The sequence below is a fragment of the Lemur catta genome, chromosome 1 (genome assembly GCF_020740605.2).
Source record: "Lemur catta isolate mLemCat1 chromosome 1, mLemCat1.pri, whole genome shotgun sequence".
NCBI classification, from domain to species: domain Eukaryota; kingdom Metazoa; phylum Chordata; class Mammalia; order Primates; family Lemuridae; genus Lemur; species Lemur catta.
In genome coordinates, this window is record NC_059128.1 from 255,277,501 (window position 1) to 255,285,231 (window position 7,731).

At 35.6% G+C, this 7,731-nt stretch overlaps 1 pseudogene; it reads left to right on the forward strand.

Moving 5' to 3' along the window:
* The first annotated feature begins 2,550 nt into the window (after positions 1 to 2,550).
* On the forward strand, positions 2,551 to 5,111 carry LOC123642567 (annotated as a pseudogene).
* The last annotated feature ends 2,620 nt before the right edge of the window (positions 5,112 to 7,731 follow it).

A 7,731-nucleotide genomic window follows, 5' to 3' on the forward strand; every position in this document is an offset into this window, starting at 1 on the left:
AATATTTAGGAGGCTGTTCTCTGAGAATTAAAATGAATCAAAAAATACAACCATTCACATTTCTTTAAGCCATATTTATATATAATGCTGCTCTGCTTTGGTAAGCAATATAGTAGACAATAAAAATAATGTTACTTGATCTTGATCTTGAAATCCGGAATACAAGATGATTGCATTGAATACAGAGTGCAAGATGAAACTTTAAAGGTAATGGATGTATTTATAGCATAGACTGTGGTGATGGTTTAACAGGTATACACTATCTCTAAACTCATCACACTGTGTACATTAAATATGTACTGCTCTGTGTATGTCAATCATACCTCAATAAATTTTTTAAAAATAGCATGGACAAAAAGACTAGACATACCCGCACATCTGTGTAGCTGGAGGTGAGAGTCAAGTCCCCATTTGTCAGCGATGCATGTACTATTGGCTTGACTCCTTGCCATCCTCTTATGACACTGAGTCCCTCTGTCACCTTTATCTCTAGATAGATAGATAGAAAGATGATAGATAATTAATAGATAAGTAAACAGATAGGTAATATTCATGAATATGATAAGGATGGGGCAGGGGGAAAGTTTCTCCCTTTTGCTTTATATATGGGCACAGAAAAAGTGGTCAAATTCACTGAATCTTCTTTAAGAGCAGAGAGATTTTACAGCTTAGAGCAAACAATGCTTCTTTGCTGGGAAGAAGGAGAGGCCTTTGGACGTCAGTCAGGGAAGCACAAACAGGCAGAGAGAAGAGAAGGAGGAAGACAGGCACATTCTGGAATTCTCTACTTTGTGATTTTTGCCTTGTACATGCTTCCCTACTTAGAAGATAACTAAACTGGCACTGCACAGATGTCAGAAGCTATCATTAGTGATTTATGCTAGGTGTTGATGGAAAAACAGGTCAAACTTATATAAATATGTCTTGTTGTTTTAGGGTGGTATCTAATAACATGGGAATGATGGATGGTAAGGTCCTATAAGATTCAGTTTAAATGCTTGCTTTGCTGAGAGAGTTTTTCTGACCCCTAGACTCTATTTCTCCACTTTTATTTCCTATAGCACCATGTATATTTCCTAGTAGACTATTCATCAAAAATTAGTGTAGTCATTTATTTAATGACAGTCTTTAATGATAAAGTCTAAAATCTGTTAGGACAAGGATATTTGTTTTTATTTTACTGTTACATATTGTTACATAGTAGAAATCTCGGTACCTATTAGGTACTCAACTAATAGTTAATAATACAACACAACGATACAATTCAATTCATACTTTATCCAAAATTAAAATTTCAGATGTCACTTAAAAACAAAACATATAGCTATTGAATATTTTCCTTCTCTTCAGTAGCTATTACATTACTATTGCTTCTGTATTTTCCTCATAAAAATAAATGACATCTCTGCTGCCTCAATTCTCTTTAAAATCTCTCTATTGTCTTTATGAAGAGGATTTATCAGTTCAAGTTTTCAAGGTGTATAATAAGAATATTATAAACTGGAAGCACATTTACTTATATTTATTTAATTTTTAGACTTTCACAGTTCCTTGGAAGTTAGCATATTTTCCACCTTATTTTTAGGGATCACTTTTATGATACTTGTATTTTAATCTATCCTTGTTTATTTGGTCTCCTGTATTATCAAATATTAATACAATTATTTTTGATGGAGTTTGGGAAGAGTTGTTTTATTAGTGTATAATATTAGTGGAGAATATTTAACTTACAAATTATTCTGTAATTAAAAAAATATCATAGGCTTGGAAATCATGCAACCATAGTTTGCAAGTCACTTTTGAGGTAGTGACTTGGAGTAAATTTCTGATCTTTCTGGATCACTTCTCTAATATGTACAGTGAGGTTCAGTAAACTTGTACATAAAGCACTGAACCCAATGGCTGGCATATTGTAAAAATTCAGATCTTGGGCAGATGTGTGTGTGCGTGTGTATACAAACACATACGTATATATGAATGTAAGTATGTGTACCTACGTTCAAGGCAATGTGTAGCTTGAAAACCTTTTCAGAGAATTGAACACCTGAAACTAATTTATGAGCTAAAGTCTATCATATTATTTTATTTATTCATTTATCCATTCATTCATTAATTTATACATTTATTCTATAAATATCTTGATTGCCTGCTGTTTTCCTTAGTTATGATAAACACAGCAATAAATAGGGCATTTTCTTTGTCACTGAGAAGCTCACAATTTTAGACGTAGTCAGAGATGTAAGCAAATAATTATAATGTCATGATATGGTGTTGGAATATTTTTTAAAACCTAGTAAAATTATATATGAGTCAGAACTAGTATTGTACAAGTTCAACGTTTGAATATTGTCATCTTATATTTGGGGATAATTCATGGAGAGTTATCAAAGCAGCAACACCAAGCAAGTGTTTATTGAAAATGATTGAATTTGAATTTTGTGAAGGCTCAGTTTGGAGGCGTTCCTGCCTCAGAGGCAGCGGTCGTCGTCCAGGCCGAAGATTCTTTTATTTTTTGTTTGGTTCAGGTTTCATGCTAGAAGATGCCTCAGGATGTCTTCATCACATTTTATCAGTCGACATAGAAAGGATTTAAGTACTGACATGATTAGAAGTAAAATTGCTCATAGGAACTCACTGTCTCAGAAAGAAAACAGACAGAAGGAATATGAACGAAATAGACACTTTGGCTTAAAAGATGTCAACGTTCCAACCCTGGAAGGTAGAATTCTTGTTGAATTAGAGGAGACATCTCAAGAGCCTGTTGCAGAAAAGGCTAAGCCAAGTAAGTAAAGGGTCAATGAAAACTGTTCTAGGTGACCAACGAAAATAAATGCTCCAAAAATACAAACAAGAAAAGCAACTGCAAAAATTGAAAGAGCAGAAAGAGAAAGCTAAATGAGGAATATTTAAAGTGGGTCTTTATAGACTTGATATGCCTTATTTTCTTTCATTAAACCAGAATGCTATGAAAGCTGAGCCAAAAGAGGCTATTTCACCTTCTGTATGGATTACAAAGTTGAAGGCCAAAGACCAGATAGAGCAGACTGAGACTGATAATGGGAGTCATGTTTGAGCAATACGATCTGGTCAAAGACAAACTTCTGAAAGAAAGTGTTGGACAAAGAGAAAAGAGTTGTACAGCATGTAGTGCCCATGTCAGTGAGAATGATTCTATCAGCTACTCAAGTAGCAAAGCAGATTGCTGGAACAGTCTCATCTATCACAGCAAGAAAGCCAGTCTCAAGAACTACTAATGATAATGAACCAGAAAGAAAGGCACCAAATAAAGGAGGACCCACTAAAATGATAGAAACAAAACCTGACAAGGGTAGTTCTTGTGAAGTTGATAGTGAAGAAAATACTTTGGATTCACAAAGTAGTATGACAAATGGAATAGATCCACATGGAGTCTTATCAAAAATGGAAAACTTACCTAAGGCAAATACTGCAAAAATGAAAGGGAAGAATTCCTTTGCACATAAAAATTTTATGTTTCAGCCACTGGATGGTCTGAAGACCTATCAAGTAACACCCCTGACTCCCAGAATTGTCAATGCTTTCTCGACACCCAATTACAACTGGACCCTCTGAAAACAGAAGATGATAAGATTCAAGACGCAGCAAAAGAAATTTTGGCACTAAAATATAAAATTTATGCTACCAAGACAGTACAGCAAGATTCAAATAAATTACGATGTCCTTTGAGTTCTCTAACAGTTTGGAATGAAGAATGTGTCTTAAATCATAATGAAGCTACTACTAAAAGTTCAAGTGGCCTTCCAATAAAAGAGATCTCATCACTTGAAAAAAATGAAGGAGAGATATCTCAGGCACAACATGATATGCCATATTTCAGAAATATCTACCACTCAGAAACTGCAAAATTAACTTCACACTGCCTTGAGTGGGACAAGAGGATTGAACTGGACATTCGAGATGATGCTAAAGATCTTATTCGCACAGCAGTTGGTCAAACAAGACTCCTTATGCAGGAAAAGTTCAAACAATTTTAAGGACTAGTGAATGATTGTGAATATAAACGAGGTGAAAAGGAGACTACCTGTACAGATCTGGATGGATTTTGGGATGTGATTAGTTTTCAGAAAGAAGATTTAAATCAGAAATTCAATAATCTGACCAAACTTGAGAAATCTGGGTGGCAAAACAATAATTATACAAGCAAAAAAGTATTTCAGAAAGAAATTGTCTCAGATATAGTGAGTAAACCAAAACAGGACAGTAGTGGAAGAATTGCAGCTAGAAATCACCTAGCTGCCATAAAAAATGTAATGAAAGAGAAAATTAAACAGGAAGAACATGCTGAGGCAGCAGCCTCTGTAATACCAAAGGAAATTGATAAAATAATGTCTGATGGTGGATTTTTCAAAGTTGAAAGTCCCATTACGTCATTCTTAGGACTTTCTATCTCTTCTGAACATCCTTCTCAAAGACTTTGAACAACTAAGTCTATCAGCAAAGCTGTGTCTCAGTACAGGGATGCAGTGGGCTTTACAAGACAAACTATATCACCAGAGAATCCTGATCATCAGAATATCAAAAATGAACATGATGATAAGAAGACGACTTTGTTTTCAAATATTCCTGAAAGTAGGAACAGTACAGTAGAGGATGCTCAGCATCCTGGATTACAAGATTTAATTGAAGTGAACCATGATGAAAATAAAGTAACTTTGAGATGGATTATTTACTCAGTGAAAGAATGAGTTTTCCTCTTCTTGTTAGTGGAGTAGCAGATGATATTAATACTAACAAAAAAAGAAGAAATGTCAGATGTTGTGGAAAGAATGGAACTAAATTCTTTAATTACATCATATGATGTTTTGATGAGTAGCCCTGAGAAAAATATACCATCACAAAATAATATCTCACAAGAAGAAGAAACTAAAATTTCTCAATCAGTACTATTTGATAATAAAAGTCTCATTACCGAATGCTCCCTTTTTGATTCACCAGGCCTAAACCACAGTAATCCATTCACTCAGCTGGAGGGGAGACATCAAGAACATTCCAGACACATTTCCTTTGGTAGTAACCTGATTACCTTTTTACCTCTAAGGACTCCATGTGGAGAACAACCAGAAGAATTTTGAATTTAAAAATAAATCCACACATTTTCATGCTGTGATATGTTCTCAGACTTGAAAATTTAAAGAATACATGTTTGTGTTCACTTCTATTCAATCCACTTATATAATATCATATAATATTTTTAATATTCACTGTTCATCAAAGTGTCTTTTAGATTAAGATACTCTTTTTCAAGGGAAGTAGGAATATTTTGTACATTTACCATGCAGAATAAAAAATGTACTGTGCCTTGATCTCTTCTTTAAAATGTATAAGCTTAAGGCTAAGTACACTTACTTACAGCTTATAAATGTTCTTTAGTGCAATTGAAATATATTAAACTTTGACAGAATTTTAAAAAAGAACATGATTGTTTAATGACGTTTTCCTCTCCTAGTTGTAGTCAAACAGTTAAGTTAAATGAATATATATCTTTATTGAAGAATAAGTACTTTGTGAGTGTGTACAAGTGAACATGCAGGAGTGTATGTTGTTATATAACACGTTGGTTTATATCAGGAGGAAAAATATCAATTCATTAGTGATGTGCAGTCATTTTCAAAACACATCTATTTGAACTAAAAATGTCCCTGTGAAATGCATTTTCCATTACGCTCATGTGTGTGTGTATGTGTGTGTGTGTGTGAATGCGTGCATGATATCTCCATTAGTGATATTGTTACCTCCCAAATGGAAGGGTTCATTCCCTTGGCAGGTATCAAGTCAATAGAAAAAGCCAAGTTGGTTATAGCAAAGTGCTTTTTATTACTGAGCACACTAAGGATCACACCAGGGATAGTCCCCAAAGCACTGTGTCCCTGAACAAGAGGGTTGCGTTGGTTTTATAGTCAGAAAGCAATGATAGGATCTTGCACTGGGATGATGCCAGGCAATGTATTCTAATTAGATCCTGCCACAGGTGATGCCAGGGCTCAGTCTGATTGGCTCTTGGGTCCTGCCATGCAGTGTCTGCTGCTTAATTCAGGCCCCACTCCTTGGTCCAAGCACTTAGGCCATGATTGCACACTTGGTTCACCTGGGCATGCTCAGGTTACATGACCTTCAACCTAGGGGCCCATGGCAACTGAAAAACAACTCACAACTTTGTCATAAAAGTTAAGCCAGATTGATGTGGAGGGGTTACAATAAGAAGAGCTTAGGTTGTGCTAAGACATCTTCACACATGCAGGTATTGCCTAGACCTAGAGACAAGCACTCAGTTTTCTACACTTCCTTCCATAGCTCCTGCATGGACTAAGTACTGCTGTCCCAACTTACTTAACATTAAACCTATATCTCTGAATGGTCCTGGGGAGGTCATCAGACTTTTCTAGAATTCAGATCTTAAGCCTAACACATGACCTCAAAAAATCTTTCTATTCAATAATTGTGCTAGGAAACACAATGCTTTATTAGAGTGCATGTATTGTTATATTATGAAACAAACAAACAAAAAAACAACAAGACTTCAGAGACTCATAATGGGCCCTTATATTAATATAAAATCACTGTTCTAACATTTAGCCTCTGGGTTAAGATGGTGAACAAGATTAAAACTTCAGAGGCACATACATTGGAGAAGCTGTGTGTCTGGGATTATTTTTCAAATGTTGTCCATGATTGTTTTTTTAAAAAATATTATACATTGCCCTAGGAAGCACACAACTGAGCTACACTATAGCACATATTTATAGAAAGAAAATGTTCAAGATTCAGATTTTTAAATAATTCATTTATTATCATGTCAAGCATGTAATTAGGACCTGCCATCATGTTAAGTGTTGTATATAAAAATACTGAGGAATTTCACAGTGCTTGGAGGGAAGCTGACAAGTAAACATAAAATGAAAATGCAGGGTGCTGAAAATTTTTGAGGGTTTTTAAGTAATAAATAAGTCAGATTTTGGTATTAGACAGATAACCCTGGCATGAGGATAAGTAGGTGAAGTAATATTAAAATTAATTAAAAAAAAACAGAAAGTAAAAACTAAATATTGAAAGATAACTTTAACCAACAGAAGGAAAACACAAAGAAGGTACAGGCAGCAAACCAGGTTAACAACTCAGTCAGTTTCTTGGCCACAGGCAGCTAGACATACTGTGGGTTATCAAGGACTGAATTTCCTGCAGGGAGGCCCTGGATGCTCAGGAACTAGGGCGGAGAGTGAAAAGGAGACTAAATGCAGCTACTTAGGTTTCCTTTCTGTACACTCAGTATGAGAAGGTGAAGAAGAGAATGCAAGACCAGGGCACAGCAAAGCCCTCCAGAAAAATTTAAGCTAATATGTCAGGTTTTAGTCTGAAACTGTTGGTTCTTGGCACACTCATGGCCGAAGAACGACCACACATGCCAAAGTTAGGCAAGCACAAAAATGAGGTTTATCGAGGAGAGAAAGAATTACAGGGCAAGAGCAAGATATAGGTTGACAGAGCATGGTACATCTGCCACAGGTGATGACCAGACCCATTGTCGTAGCAGGGCAAGCAAAAGGAACGACAAAGAGAGAGATTGGCTATGGTCTATGTCCTATTTTACAGTCCTTTGATAGGGACCTCCCTTGTGGTTCAGAGGTCACCATGGAACCACTTTGATTGGACAGTTGGGAGTCACATGACCTGAGCCTCAACTATGCATACAGATTG